Source organism: Rhinoderma darwinii, chromosome 4, assembly GCF_050947455.1.
Source record: "Rhinoderma darwinii isolate aRhiDar2 chromosome 4, aRhiDar2.hap1, whole genome shotgun sequence".
Lineage (NCBI taxonomy): Eukaryota > Metazoa > Chordata > Amphibia > Anura > Rhinodermatidae > Rhinoderma > Rhinoderma darwinii.
In genome coordinates, this window is record NC_134690.1 from 199,740,947 (window position 1) to 199,757,457 (window position 16,511).

General features: G+C 47.4%; 1 long non-coding RNA gene across 1 annotated transcript in view; it reads right to left on the reverse strand.

The window, feature by feature from the left end:
• The window catches only part of LOC142760987 (uncharacterized), a 51,218-nt gene extending 40,563 nt beyond the window's left edge, over window positions 1-10,655 (reverse strand). Inside the window, exon 1 of the long non-coding RNA XR_012883478.1 lies at window positions 10,589-10,655. This is a non-coding gene — a long non-coding RNA (uncharacterized LOC142760987). The remainder of the gene's footprint in view (window positions 1-10,588) is intronic.
• Between the last annotated feature and the right edge of the window lie 5,856 nt (window positions 10,656-16,511).

The following is a 16,511-nucleotide window of genomic DNA, read 5'->3' on the forward strand; positions in this document are numbered from 1 at the left end:
GGTTTATGCCACGGCGCATTTAAAGTTCTGATTCCTGACATCATCAGGATGTTGTATGCGACGCAGCACACAACGTCCAGCGTCAGGATATGGCGCGGCACAGACCAGCTGATGTGTTAGACTGTGTTGATCCTGGGCGGACCCACTTACCCTCCGGGCCTGGTCACGGATGCAGGGGGTGCGCATTGTGCAAGACACTCATATTCAGCATCCAGACATGGGCACATTGCCTACCTACCCAACCTCTGAGAGTTAAAAGCGGAGGAGGAGAATACTGATTGGATTACAGTGGGTTATTGTCTGGTCTCACTGAGGGTCCCAGACCTAAGTGGCGTATCACACTCATTGCTAAGTCATGCCCTCGAAACCACACCTATAATAATATTGGGGTTTATTTATAGAGGCTCGGTCACCAGATTTTGCAACCCCTATCTCCTATTGCAGCAGATCGGCGCTGCAATGTAGATAAGAGTAATGTGTTTTTTGTTTTTTTTTTAAACGAGCATTTTTGGCCAAGTTATGACCATTTTTATATTTATGTAAATGAGGCTTTCTAAAGTACAACTGGGCATGTTTCAAGTTATGTACAACTGGGCGTGTATTGTGTTAGTTACATCGGGGCGTTTTTACTTCTTTTACTAGCTGGGCGTTGTGAATAGAAGTTTATGATGCTGACGAATCAGCATCATCCACTTCTCTTCACAACGCCCAGCTTCTGGCAGTGCACAGACACACAGCGTGTTCTCGAGAGATCACGCTGTGACGTCACTCACTTCCTGCCCCAGGTCCTGCATCGTGTCGGACGAGCAAGGACACATCGGCTGTAATGGCAGGAAGGAGGTGAAGGGAAAGTGAGCCCTAATCTACCCACCGCCCTGTCCCTGCCTACTTGCAACGACCCGCCCTAGGCGACGAGGTACAACTGGGCGGCGGTCCCTACGCTGTCTAAGTGCACAGGAAAACAAACAGGGAACATGCAAGGGAAGGGGCAGTAGCCACGGAACGCCACGAGGAAACGGAGCGGCGAACGGACAGTCAGGACCAGGACGAAGTGAGTACACCCAAGCGGGCAAGGAGACAGAAGCAAGCCAGGGGCAAAGCAAGCAGGTCAAGCAGAACTGCAGCAAGGCAGAAGCACGGCAGAAGCAGGCTGGAGCAAGCAGCAGTGGGGCCAGGAATCCAAAAGAATTACAAGCACTGAGGGAGAGAACAGGGCAGGTAATAAAGGACAGGGGGCGGAGCTAACTCCGACAGACCAGGCCGCGATAGGCTCTCCCACTCCTGAGCCTGCCACCCTGGTTGGTGGGAGATGGTGTCAGTCGAACAGGTCTGGCCTCAGGTGTGGATTGATTAATCCCAGGAGTATACCTAGATGAAGTACCTGGCAGATCCCTAACAGTACTCCCCCTTTTATGAGGGGCCACCGGACCCTTACTAAGGGGACCCGGTTTAGTGGGGAAGAGAAGGTGGAACCTCCTGATCAATACCCCAGCGTGAACATCACGGGCAGGTACCCAAGTCCTCTCCTCCGGCCCGTATCCTCTCCAATGGACCAGGTACTGGAGGGAGCCCTGGACCATCCTACTGTCCATAATCTTGGCCACCTCGAATTCCACCCCCTCAGGGGTGAGAACGGGAACAGGAGGTTTCCTCGAGGGGGACCAGGACGGGGAGCAGCGTTTAAGGAGGGAGGCATGGAAGACGTCATGTATGCGAAATGATGGGGGGAGCTCCAGACGGAAGGATACAGGGTTGAGGACTTCAATGATCTTATAAGGTCCAATAAATCGGGGAGCAAACTTCCTGGACGGGACCTTAAGGCGCAAGTTCCTGGACGACAACCAGACCAAATCCCCGACGACAAACCGGGGGTTAGCAGAACGTCTACTATCCGCCTGAATCTTTTGTGCGCTCTGGGACGCCTCTAGGTTCTTCTGAACCTGGGCCCAGACAGTGCACAGTTCCCGATGAACATCCTCTACCTCAGGATTATTGGAACAACCAGGGGAGACGGAGGAGAATCTTGGGTTAAACCCGAAATTACAGAAAAACGGGGAGACCCCTGACGAGTTACTGACCCGGTTATTCAAGGAAAATTCAGCAAGGGGAAGGAATGAGACCCAATCGAATTGACAGTCAGAGATGAAACACCTTAAATATTGTTCCAGGGATTGGTTGGTCCTTTCCGTTTGGCCATTAGTTTCGGGATGGAAGGCGGAGGAGAAGGACAGATCAATCTCCAACTTTTTACAAAAAGCTCTCCAAAATAAGGAAACAAATTGTACCCCTCTGTCAGAAACGATATTGACTGGGGCCCCATGGAGACGCAGGATGTGTTTCACAAACAAAGAAGCTAACGTCTTGGCGTTAGGTAGCTTCTTAAGGGGCACAAAGTGACACATCTTGCTGAAGCGGTCGACTACCACCCACACCACCGACTTGCCCTGAGATGGAGGCAAATCGGTGATAAAATCCATGGAGATATGGGTCCAAGGTCTCTGGGGAATGGGCAAGGAACGTAGTAGGCCCGCAGGTCGGGACCTAGGGGTTTTGGACCTAGCGCAAACCTCACAAGCGGTGACGTAAGCCCTAACGTCTTTAGGCAACCCAGGCCACCAATAGTTTCTGGTAATGAGGTGTTTGGTGCCCAAGATGCCAGGATGACCAGATAGAGCGGAGTCATGGTTTTCCCTGAGTACCCTCAGCCGGTATTGCAGGGGAACAAACAGTTTGTCCCCAGGGACGTTCCCGGGAGCTGCACCCTGATCAGCCGCGATATCAGAAGCTAAATCAGAATCCGTGGCAGAGACGATTATACCAGGGGGTAAAATACAAGCAGGATCCTTCTCAGAAGGAGGATTGGCCATGAAACTACGTGACAGAGCATCAGCCTTAATATTCTTGGACCCAGCCCTATAGGTAACCAAGAAATTAAATCTGGTAAAGAATAGTGCCCACCGAGCTTGTCTAGGATTAAGCCTCTGTGCCGATTCTAGGAAAACCAGATTCTTGTGATCCGTAAGGACCGTTACCTGGTGTCTGGCCCCCTCCAGGAAGTGCCGCCACTCCTCAAAAGCCCATTTAATGGCTAGAAGTTCGCGGTTGCCAATATCATAGTTACTCTCCGTGGGCGAAAACTTCCTAGAGAAGTAAGCACAGGGGCGGAGATGGGTGAGGGAGCTGGTACCCTGGGACAAGACGGCCCCCACTCCCACCTCGGAAGCGTCAACCTCCACAATAAATGGCTCCTCTTGGTTGGGCTGAATCAGCACGGGGGCCGAGATAAAGCACTTCTTGAGGGTCTCAAAGGCCTGGACGGCCTCAGGGGGCCAATGGAGGACATCAGCACCCTTGCGGGTAAGGTCCGTAAGAGGCTTAGCGACGACCGAGAAGTTGGCAATAAATCTCCTGTAATAGTTGGCGAACCCTAAAAAACACTGTAACGCCTTAAGGGAGGCAGGTTGGACCCATTCCGCCACAGCCTGAACCTTGGCAGGGTCCATGCGGAATTCATGAGGAGTGAGGATTTGCCCTAAAAATGGTATCTCCTGTACCCCAAAGACACATTTTTCAGTCTTAGCAAACAGATTATTCTCCCGAAGGACCTGGAGCACCTTCCTGACATGCTCCACGTGGGAGGACCAGTCCTTGGAAAACACCAGTATGTCATCAAGGTACACAACAAGAAAATTACCCAGGTACTCTCTCAGGATTTCATTAATAAAATTCTGGAAGACAGCAGGGGCATTACACAACCCAAAGGGCATGACCAGGTATTCGAAATGACCCTCGGGTGTGTTGAACGCAGTTTTCCACTCATCCCCCTCTTTGATGCGGATAAGGTTATATGCCCCCCGTAGATCGAACTTAGAAAACCATTGGGCTCCCTGAACCTGATTAAAAAGATCCGGAATCAAAGGAAGGGGATACTGGTTCCTTACGGTGACCTTATTCAGGTTACGATAATCAATGCACGGCCTAAGACCACCATCCTTCTTCCCCACGAAGAAGAAGCCAGCACCTACAGGAGAAGTCGAGGGGCGAATGAAACCCTTGGCCAGGCATTCTTGGATATACACCCTCATGGCTTCACGTTCAGGACATGAAAGATTAAATATCCTACCCTTAGGAAGCTTGGCACCAGGCACCAAATCGATAGCGCAATCGTAATCTCTATGGGGGGGCAACACCTCGGAGGCCTCCTTAGAAAACACATCGGCGAAGTCCTGAACAAACTCAGGAAGCGTGTTTACCTCCTCCCGGGGAGAAATAGAGTTAACAGAAAGACATGACATAAGACATTCATTACCCCATTTGGTTAGCTCCCCAGTATTCCAATCAAACGTGGGATTATGCAACTGCAACCAGGGAAGGCCTAATACCAGATCAGACGATAATCCCTGCATCACCAGTACAGAGCACTGCTCCAAATGCATGGAGCCAACCAGGAGTTCAAAAACAGGAGTATGCTGAGTAAAATAACCATTAGCAAGGGGAGTTGAGTCGATTCCTACTACAGGGATAGGATAAGGTAAATCAATAAAAGGCATCTTTAGAGACATAGCAAATTCCACAGACATGATATTAGCAGATGAGCCAGAATCCACGAAGGCACTGCCCGTGGCAGCCCGGCCAGCAAACGAGACCTGAAAGGGAAGCAAAATTTTATTGCGTTTCACATTAACGGGAAATACCTGTGCGCCCAAGTGACCTCCCCGATGATCACTTAGGCGCGGAAGTTTTCCGGTTTTTTATTCTTGCGCCTGGGACAGGTGTTCAGTAGATGCTTGTCGTCCCCACAGTAGAAGCAGAGACCATTCATTCTGCGAAACTCCCTACGTTGTCGAGGGGACATGGAGGCCCCGAGTTGCATAGGTACCTCCGAGTCCTCCGTGGAGGGGCGAGGAGACAGGACCTCGGGGGGGATCGCAGAAAAGTCAGAGGGGAGCACATTGAAGGGCTTGTAATTATGTAATGGCAGGAAGGAGGTGAAGGGAAAGTGAGCCCTAATCTACCCACCGCCCTGTCCCTGCCTACTTGCAACGACCCGCCCTAGGCGACGAGGTACAACTGGGCGGCGGTCCCTACGCTGTCTAAGTGCACAGGAAAACAAACAGGGAACATGCAAGGGAAGGGGCAGTAGCCACGGAACGCCACGAGGAAACGGAGCGGCGAACGGACAGTCAGGACCAGGACGAAGTGAGTACACCCAAGCGGGCAAGGAGACAGAAGCAAGCCAGGGGCAAAGCAAGCAGGTCAAGCAGAACTGCAGCAAGGCAGAAGCACGGCAGAAGCAGGCTGGAGCAAGCAGCAGTGGGGCCAGGAATCCAAAAGAATTACAAGCACTGAGGGAGAGAACAGGGCAGGTAATAAAGGACCAGGGGCGGAGCTAACTCCGACAGACCAGGCCGCGATAGGCTCTCCCACTCCTGAGCCTGCCACCCTGGTTGGTGGGAGATGGTGTCAGTCGAACAGGTCTGGCCTCAGGTGTGGATTGATTAATCCCAGGAGTATACCTAGATGAAGTACCTGGCAGATCCCTAACATCGGCACCAGAGGCTACAGTTGATTCTGCAGCAGCATCAGCGTTTGCAGGTAAGTAGCTACAGGGCCGCCATCAGGGGGGTATTAGGGGTAGTGGTGTGAGGGGCCCGGCCAAACCTAATTGAAAGGGGGGCCCGGCCACTGCTGCGACTTGTCTTTGGTAGAAAAAAACGGGCCCCTACAAAGGGGCCCGTTTTTTTCACCAAATTAATGTCGTGAGCTGCGGGCCCCCCCCCCTCTCATGGGGGCCGTCAAACACCGCCGACCGATGACGCGCACCCGCAAACTCGCGACCGTCCGAGCACGCACCCGGCAAAAGCGCGCAACCGCGACAGCACGTGCGCTCGCAGAAGCAACAGCACGCACGCTCGCAGCCTCGACAGCACGCGCGCACCCGCGATCGGCCGCGGACACACATGGACCCAACTTACCTGGAGCCTGGCTGGAGGTGAAGGACTGGACGTCTGGACCGAAGACCTCGCCTGGAAGACCTCGCCTGAAGGACCTCGCCTGAAGGACCTCGCCTGAAGAGGACTGGAGTGGGAGCAGCAGCTCTTCTGACACGGTGAGTAAAGTGTGTCAAAGTGCTGTTTATGTATGGCCCTGTTCACACAAAGTATTTTGCAGGCAGAAAAAAAATCTGCCTCAAAATTCCTTAAAGAATTTTGAGGCAGATTTTGATCTGCCCACACTATCTTGCCGCGTTTTTTTGCTGCGTTTTTTGCCCGCTGCGATTGAGGACAGCAGGCAAAAAACGCCGCGAAAAATGCATTTTCTGCCTCCCATTGATTTTGATGGGAGGTCAGAGGCGGAACCGCGGCATGAAAGGACGTGCTGCTTTTTCTTTTTTCCGCGACTGGCTCCCATTGATTTCAGATTAAATCAATGGGAGGTGGTTTTGGAAGTTTTTTGGTGCTGATTCTGACGCAGTGTCCGAGTCAATATCAAGGGCCAAAAACTCTGTGAACTGGGCCTTATTGTTAGGGCTTATTCAGACGAACGTGTAATACATCCGTGCAACGCGCGTGATTTTCACGCGCCTCGCACGGACCTATGTTACTCTATGGGGCCGTGCAGACTGTCAGTGATTTTCACGCAGCGTGTGTCCGTGTGTCCGCTGCGTAAAACTCACGACATGTCCTATATTTGTGCATTGTTCGCGCATCACGCACCCATTGAAGTCAATGGGTGCGTGAAAATCACGCCCAGCACTGCCGCAGCCGTATAAACTATGAATGAAAACAGAAAAGCACCACGTGCTACAAACATACAAACAGAGTGTCATAATGATGGCGGCTGCGCGAAAATCACGCAACCGCGCATCATACGCTGCTGACACACGGAGCTGTTATGGACCTTTTGCATGCGCAAAATGCCACGTTTTTTGCGCGCGCAAAAAGCACACGCTCGTGTGAATCCGGCCTTAGGGTAGGAACACACTAGGCATGAACACTGCAGATTTTATGCAACACATTTTATTGTGGAAAATCTGCAGCGTATTACAGACGCAGCAGAGTGGATGAGATTTGAACAAATCTCATCCACACGCTGCAAAAAAAAATGGACCTGCAGTGTGGCTTTTGGCTTTTTAAGCCGCAGCGTGTCAATGTATTCTGTGGAATCGCTGCTCCTCTGTTGCGGAAATGCTGCGGTTCTGCCGCAAAAATCACACATGAGAAAAAAAAAGAAGGTACTTTTTTAAATTGATAAAGTTTAGACTTACCCCGGCCGTAGTCCTGGTGACGCGATCCTCTATTCTTAGCGCAGCCCCGCCTCCTGTCATGACGTTTCATCCCATGTGACTGCTGCAGCGGTCACATGGTCTACAGCGTCATCCCAGGAGGCGGGGCTACGTTCAGAAGAGAGAGTCACCTAAACTACGGCCGGGGCAAGTCTAAACTTTTTTTTCCCTGCATAATTCCCGCAGCGGACACGCCTCACCAAACCTGCGCCACTATTTGGTGCGGTTTTGCTGGCAGAATTCCCTGCGGCTACTGGGGCGGATAAGCTGTGTAGTTTTACTCAGCATATCCGCCTAGTGTGTCCCTTATGATGTCGCTCCTGGAGCTGCTGCCGGTCTCTAAATAGGCAGTTGGTCCAGTAGAATTTGGAATTATTTTTTTTTGTGAACCAGCTTAAAAAATACAAAACTTTTGTGTTAGGGCCTGTTCACATCACCGTTCGCTTCCATTCCGGGCTTCCGTCTGAGGTTTCCGTCGGGTGAACCCCGCAACGGAAAGTGAAAGTGACAGCACAGCTTCCGTTTCAGTCACCATTGATCTCAATGGTGACGGAAACATCGCTAATGGTTTCCGTTCGTCACCATTCTGGCTGGTTTTCGGACGGAATCAATAGCGTAGTCGACTGCGCTAATGGTGACGGAAACGGAAGCTGTGCTGTCACTTTCACTTTCCGTTGCGGGGTTCACCCGACGGAAACCTCAGACGGAACCCCGGAACGGAAGCGAACGGTTCTGTGAATAGGCCCGAACACAAAAGTTTTGTATTTTTTTAAGCTGGTTCACAAAAAAAAATAATTCCAAATTCTACTGGACCAACTGCCTATTTAGAGACCGGCAGCAGCTCCAGGAGCGACATCATAAGGGACACACTAGGCGGATATGCTGAGTAAAACTCCACAGCTTATCCGCCCCGGTAGCCGCAGGGAATTCTGCCAGCAAAACCGCACCAAATAGTGGCGCAGGTTTGGTGAGGCGTGTCCGCTGCGGGAATCCTGCAGGGAAAAAAAAGTTTAGACTTGCCCCGGCCGTAGTCCTGACGACGCATCTCTCTCTTCTGAACGTAGCCCCGCCTCCTGGGATGATGCTGTAGACCATGTGACCGCTGCAGCGGTCACATGGGATGAAACGTCATGACAGGAGGCCGAGCTGCACTAAGAATAGAGGATCGTGTCACCAGGACTACAGCCGGAGCAAGTCTAAACTTTTTTATAAATTTAAAAAAGTGCCTTTTTATTTTTTCTCATTTGTGATTTTTGCGGCAGAACCGCAGCATTTCCGCAACAGAGGAGCAGCGATCCCACAGAATACATTGACACGCTGCGGCTTAAAAAGCCACACGGCAGGTCCATTTTTTTTGCAGCGTGTGGATGAGATTTGTTCTAATCTCATCCACTCTGCTGCGACTGTGATACGCTGCGGATTATCCACAATAAAATGTGCTGCATAAAATCTGCAGCGTTCATGCCGAGTGTGTTCCTACCCTAAGGCCGGATTCACACAAGCGTGTGCTATTTGCGCACGCAAAAACGTGGCGTTTTGCGCATGCAAAAGGTCCATAACAGCTCCGTGTGTCAGCAGCGTATGATGTGTGATTTTCTCGCAGCCGCCATCATTATGACACTCTGTTTGTATGTTTGTAGCACGTGGTGCATTTCTGTTTTCATTCATAGTTTATACGGCTGCGGAAGTGCTGGGCGTGATTTTCACGCACCCATTGACTTCAATGGGTGCGTGATGCTCGAACAATGCACAAATATAGGACATGTCGTGAGTTTTACGCAGCGGACACACGGACACACGCTGCGTGAAAATCACTGACAGTCTGAACGGCCCCATAGAGTAACATAGGTCCGTGGGAGGCGCGTGAAAATCACGCGCGTTGCACGGATGTATTACACGTTCATCTGAATAAGCCCTAACAATAAGGCCCAGTTCACAGAGTTTTTGGCCCTTGATATTGACTCGGACACTGCGTCAGAATCAGCACCAAACAACTTCCAAAACCGCCTCCCATTGATTTAATCTGAAATCAATGGGAGCCAGTCGGGGAAAAAATAAAAAGCAGCACGTCCTTTCTTGCCGCGGTTCTGCCTCTGACCTCCCATCGAAATCAATGGGAGGCAGAAAATGCATTTTTCCCTGCGTTTTTTGTCTGCTGTCCTCAATCGCCGTGGGCAAAAAACGCGGCAAGATAGTGTGGGCAGGTCAAAATCTGCCTCAAAATTCGGTGCGCGGTTCCAGGCGGTCGCGGGTGCGCATGCGCGGGAGTTTGCGTGTGCACGCGATCGGTCGCACGAGCGGCGGTCTTTGACGGCCCCCATGACGACCCCCATGCTACCCAGGGCCGCCATCAGGGGGGGTATTAGGGGTACTGATGTGAGAGGCCCGGCCAAACCTGAAAGGGGGGCCCGCAGCTCACGACATTCTTTTGGTGAAAAAAATGGGCCCCATTGCAGGGGCCTGTTTTTTTTCTACCAAAGGCAAGTCGCGGCAGTTTGCCGGGCCCCCCTTTCAATTAGGTTTGGCCGGGCCTCTCACATCAGTACCCCTAATACCCCCCCTGATGGCGGCCCTGGGTACCATGATATAGTTCTGGACGGAGTACCGTTAACAGGCGGTGCCACGGTAGGGGGGCCCAGAAAATGTAGCTGTAGGGGGCCCTGAAATTCCTGATGGCGGCCCTGAGTAGCTACATCGACTTACCTGCAAACGCTGATGCTGCTGCAGAATCAAATGTAGCCTCTGGTGCCGATGTGGCCGACACGATGCAGGACCTGGGGCAGGAAGTGAGTGACGTCACAGCGTTATTTCTCGAGAACACGTTGTGTGTCTGTGCACTGCCAGAAGCTGGGTGTTAACGAAGAGAAGTGTATGATGCTGATTCGTTAGCATCATACACTTCTATTCACAACGCCCAGCTAGTAAAAGAAGTAAAAACGCCCAGATGTACATACACAATACACGCCCAGTTGTACTTTAACTTTAAACACGCCCAGTTGTACTTTAGAAAGCCTCATTTGCATAAATATAAAAATGGTCATAACTTGGCCAAAAATGCTCGTTTAAAAAAAAACAAAAAAAAAACGTTACTGTTATCTACATTGCAGCGCCGATCTGCTGCAATAGGAGATAGGGATTGCAAAATCTGGTGACAGAGCCTCTTTAAACATGTCTGTTTTGTGTTGTTTTTGTTGCAATTTGTGAAAAATTGCGGCATAAAAATGTCACAAAGCCGAAACATGTAAATACACCCTGACCCTTGTCAGTTTTTTTGGGTGGATAGGGTGGCAACCCAACATATACCTGAATGCCATTAATCTGGATATCCCACCATGTCCTCTACTTGGCAGCATCTGTAGCCTGTATTAGTCATGACAACTGAGCAGCACTGGCATGAGACAGCTGGCAGGCAGTATAAAATACAACTGTCAACCACTGTAGTTGGCAGTTGTAGTATTTCCTATACTGTATGCCATGTGGCCCATGCCAATGCTGCTCAGTTATCATTGTTTTAATGGGCAACACAGGTTTCAGGTGCGGCTTAGTAGGTAACACTGGGGAATCTCTGAAATGGTGGCATTCAGGTAAGTAAACTTTTGGGCAGATGTAGAACCCCACGGGAATGGACAAAAGTTTAATTTTCAGTTTTTGTCCAGAGTTTCTAGTTAAATTACCAATAACAATTTATTCTTCCTACTTGGCTTGAACAGTGATAGTCACGTGTGTATATATAGGGTGAATTCACACGCTGCAGATTTTGTTGCTGAAATTGCTGCAACTGAAAATGAGTTCCATTTATCTGAATAAGGTTGGTTTTGCAGCATGCACATGGATTTTGGCAACTTCCATTCAGATATTTCTGCAACAAAATCTGCCGTGTGTGATTCCACCTATAGAGACTTTGAGGGAAAACTTTTCATATGCCAGTCTTAATCTAAAGAAAGTTGGAGTAAAATTAATTTATTATCTCTGGCTGTCCGTGCGCAAGTCTTCTGGCGTAAATTATAGTACATTTTTCAGGTTGTGGTGGCCCCCCTCCTGCTTGGCCCTGCCCACTTTTAAGAAACGTGGCTGTGTGAAAACAGAAACGTTGTTAATTTTTCGTGAAAAAATAGCGACTTTTCTTACCCAGGATAAACCTTCAGTTCATTGAGGGAGGATTTACACGAGCGTGTAATACGTCCGTGCAACGTGCATTATTTTCACACGCGTCGCACGGACCTATGTTAGCCTATGGGGCCGTGCAGACAGTCCGTGATTTTCACGCAGCGTGTGTCCGCTGCGTGAAACGCATGACATGTCCTACATTTCTGCGCTGTTCGCGCATCACGCACCCATTGAAGTCAATGGGTGCGTGAAAAATCATGTGCACCACACGGAAGCACTTTCGTGGGACACACGTGATTCGCGCAACAGCAGTAAGAAGTATGATTGAAAACAGAAAAGCACCACGTGCTTTTCTGTTTACAAGCATACAAACAGAGTGTCATCATGATGGCGGCTGCACGAAAATCACGCAGCCGCGTATCATATGGTGATGACACACGGAGCTGTTAAGTGCCTTTTGCGCTCGCAAAACGCCACATTTTTTGCACGCGCAAAACGCACACACTCATGTAAATCCTCCCTAAGAGCACTTCTGCTGCAGGACCAATCGTTCCTAATTACTCCTGCACCTGGGAAATTGAACAAAAGGTATAAAGCTAGAATGTCTTCTTTCTACAGCCAATTTGAGCAAATTCCTTCACCTCCGAGGTATCCGGTATAGCCCACCTAGAATAATTTAGAAGGTGTTCTGCTAGTGAGGCCCACCCTCAACATTTAGAGTACACTCTGTTTACCTTTACCAGTGGATGCGGAGGAGCAAATAACTGTCTCAGATTACAAATCTGCCTCAGACTTGGAACGTTCGTTGTTATAGGCGAACACACTATTTAAGGAAAACGCCTCACTGTGGTGCCCTGCATGAGGAAAAGAAGAACTTCAACGAGTTCAGTTCTCAGAAAGTGGGGTGCTATGCAACCTGCCAAAGACCCCTTTATTCGGTATTGAAGTGTGCCTCCAACGAGGTGTAATGGCGCAGTGTAGAGAAGCCTCAGTGTCAGTGACTGACTGAGGTAACGCTTGAGTGCTGCTTTCCACAGCCAGACTGATCTTTTATTAGAATGTCCCCCTCAGAGGATGAATTAGAAGATCGGGAGGAAGAGGGGCATTTGGAACATATTTTTTTTCTATATGTGGAGACATCTTCCAAAGATAAGGAGGCTGCTAAAGTGCAGACTTCTTCTCCCATCGCCTGGCTGAAAAATTTAAAGAAGACGGCCCGGGGAGGAGGCTGTCTCCCTGACGAACAAATATTCATATTGCATAACCTGAACCAATTGTGGTTCATATTAAGGAGTGTGAATAGGAATCTTAGATGATAATGCATTTTAAGGTTTATAATTTTTTTTTTGACCAGTGAGGACTGCTTTTCTACTTTTCTGTGATATGTTAAATATTTAGTATGCCGTTATAGATTCTTTTTTCTTTTTTTGAAACATAAAATTTTTATTTGTATATAACAATGAAATACAGAAAAGAAAATCAGTATAACAACTTTTCCTTAGGGCATGACCACACGTGGCGGATTTCCTCCGCAACTGTCCGCATCAATGCCGCACAGAATCTGCGTTGCAGATTCTGCTGCGGATCTGCACAAAATGTGCAGTACATTGATGCGGACTAGCTGCTGCGGACTGCGGGAAAAGTGCTTCCCTTCTCCCTATCAGTGCAGGATAGAGAGAAGGGACAGCACTTTCCCTAGTGAAAGTAAACGATTTTCATACTTACCGGCCGTTGTCTTGGTGACGCGTCCCTCTTTCGGCATCCAGCCCGACCTCCCTGGATGACGCGCCAGTCCATGTGACCGCTGCAGCCTGTGCTTGGCCTGTGATTGGCTGCAGCCGTCACTTACACTGAAACGTCATCCTGGGAGGCCGGACTGGAGACAGACGCAGGGAGTTCTCGGTAAGTATGAACTTATATGTTTTTTTACAGATAGATGTATATTGAGATCGGTAGTCACTGTCCCGGGTGCAGAAACAGTTACTGCCGATCGCTTAACTCTTTCAGCACCCTGGACAGTGACTATTTACAGACGTCTCCTAGCAACGCTCCCGTCATTACGGGAGCCCCATTGACTTCCTCAGTCTGGCTGTAGACCTAGAAATACATAGGTCCAGCCAGAATGAAGAAATGTCATGGTAGTAAAACCAATACGCTCCGCAGCACACATAAGATCTGCGGACTTCATTGCGGAATTTTGACTCTCCATTGAAGTCAATGGAGAAATTCCGCCATGAGTCCGCCACTGCTCCGCAACAGACAGAGCATGCTGCGGACACCAAATTCCGCTCCGCAGCCTATGCTCCGCAGCGGAATTTTACGCCTCGTCTAAACGAACACTGCTAAATTAAAGTGTAAGTCAATGGACAAACGGCACCGCTGCGGATTAACGCTGCGGAGTGTCCGCAGCGGAATTTAAGTGAAATTCCGCCACGTGTGAACCCAGCCTTATAATCGTACAAAAATATCTGAACATGTATGAAGATACATTTCACTTCCGTGTTTACAAGTTTTTGGTATTTAGCAGAATCAGTTTACAATAAACTAAAGAACAAAGAAAGAAAAAACAAAAGAAACTAGGTTTCCATGGTGCAATGAAAGCAAGGACCTGAGTTCCAATATGTTGTCACAGCAATACTGATTAGGACAAATTCACTATCACTCAGAACTAATGAAGTCTTGAGAAGATTAGGTCTTAGGAGAGATGGTAGAGTTATTGTATTTGCTCCTCAACCACATATCCCAGTATTGCAATATGGAAGGACATCCTGAGACTCCTAATTTTGGGTGTAGATATAATATGTCTGCTTTGAGTCTTGCTTTCTTTTTATTGCAAATAAATCTCAATATTAAGCTTTGGAGTTGTTTTAAAGAGACTCTGTCACCACATTATAAGTTCCCTATCTAATACATAAGGAGATCGGCGCTGTAATGTAGGTGACAGTAATGCTTTTTATTTAATAAAACAATCTATTTTCACCACTTTATTAGCGATTTTAGAATTATGCTAATGAGTTGCTTAATGCCCAAGTGGGCGTGTTTTTACTTTACACCAAGTGGGTGTTGTACAGGGGAGTGTATGACGCTGACCAATCAGGGTAATACACTTCTCTCCATTCATTTAGTCAGCGCATAGGGATCCTGTTAGATCCTTATGTGCTGTCTTATACTAACACATTAACAATACTGAAGTGTTTAGACAGTGAATAGACATTCCCCGGGATGTCTATTCACAATTTCTGCACTTTGTTACTGTTTTTGTGATAGTTACAGCAGAGCAAAGCTCTGTACAACGCCCACTTGGTCTAAAGTAAAAACACGCCCACTTGGGCATTAAGAAACTCATTAGCATAAATCTAAAATCAATAATAAAGTGGTGAAAACAGATCGTTTTATTAAAAAAAAGGACTGCTGTCACCTACATTACAGCGCCCATCTCCTTATGTAGGAGATAGGCCACTTATAATGTGGTGACAGAGCCTCTTTAAGTAAGATATGGGGATAAAGATAGGCATATTACGAAACAGATAGAGAATTTTTGGAAGGATTATCATTTTTACTGCCGTGATTTTACCCAACCACGATATTCCTTGAGTTTGGAGATTGGATATGTCCAATTTGATTGTGTTCAATAAAGGAGAGAAGTTGGAAGTAAACAATTTTGAGGGCGGGAACACCAGTTTGATTCCTAAATAAGTCAATTCCGATTTGACCCAATTGAAAGTGAATTTTTCAGTCAGGAGCCTCTTTTGCTTCTGTGGTATACCAAGATTAAGGATTTGGCTTTTGGAGGTATTTATTTTATAATAGGATATATTGCAACATTTTTCAATTAATGAGACAGTTGCCAATAAGGACATTTCAGGATTGGAAAGATCAATTAATACACCATCTGCAAATAATCCTATTCTTTTTTTCTAACGTTGTAGCATTTGCCTACCTTTTTTAATACAAGGTATTTATACAGAGCATTTAGTACTAGGAGTTGAATAGAATTGCGCAACAGAAATGCAAATTCAGTTAAAAAAATAAAAAACTCCCCATCATGCAACATTTTTCTAGAAAATAGTAGTTTTTAAAGAAACATGTTTCATCTATCTACAGTCCTTTATTATAATTTACTACTTCCAAAAATACAGAAGAAAGTAACTGCTTGCTCCTCACATCACAACGATGCTGCAGTGTATGGGGGGCTGAGAATGAAAAATGGGATACAACTATAAACTGGTTAGCTATTCCTTGTTTCTCTGTTGTGCCCCCAAGAGATTTTCAAGCATTATAGATCATTTTAAGACCATTTAGGATCTCAGGTTGAGTCAGAATTTAAACTGTTTTACCACACCTTTCATCTGTCTTTTTCCTGTCCCCAGAAAGCTATTGATCACATCTTCTAGTTCATACTATATGTAATACTGTCATCTAGTGGTGAGTAATGGAAATAGTATTTTGTTGAAAAATCCTTTATGCGTATGATAGAAAAGTAGAACACCGAACTAACTCCTTAATGACCAGGGCTGCGAATGACTTAATGACCAGCTACATTTTTTCATTTTTGCCTCTCTGTCTTTCAGCAGCCATAACTTTTTTCATTGTCGTAGCTGTTTTTTTGCGCGTTTTGGGGGTAGAAAAACAATTCACTTTGTAAGTTATAGAATTTATTTTTACGGTGTAAATATAGAAAAAACCTATTCTCTCAGTTTTTGTTTGTTTATTTTTTTATCCCATCCATGGTTCACGCTAAATAACCTGTTAAATTAATTCTTAAAGTTTAATACGGTTTATAGAGATACCTAATATGTGTACGTTTTTTGTTATATAATGTAGCGGCAATAAAATATATTGTATACAAAATAATGACCCTTTTTTGGGCCATTTTTTAATTTATTTATTTTTTAGATACATTTTTTTTAATCCCATTAACCCCTTAAAGACATCCAACATAATAGTACGTTGTTGTCGTTAAGGACTTAACGCAACACAACGTACTGATACGCTGTGTTGCTGATGCAGGCTCAGTAGCTGAGCTTGCACTATTGCCAGCGGGTGTCAGGTGTATATTACACCTGACTCCCTGCTGCATGGCCAGGACTGGAGCTAGCCTCCAATCTGGCCGATTAAC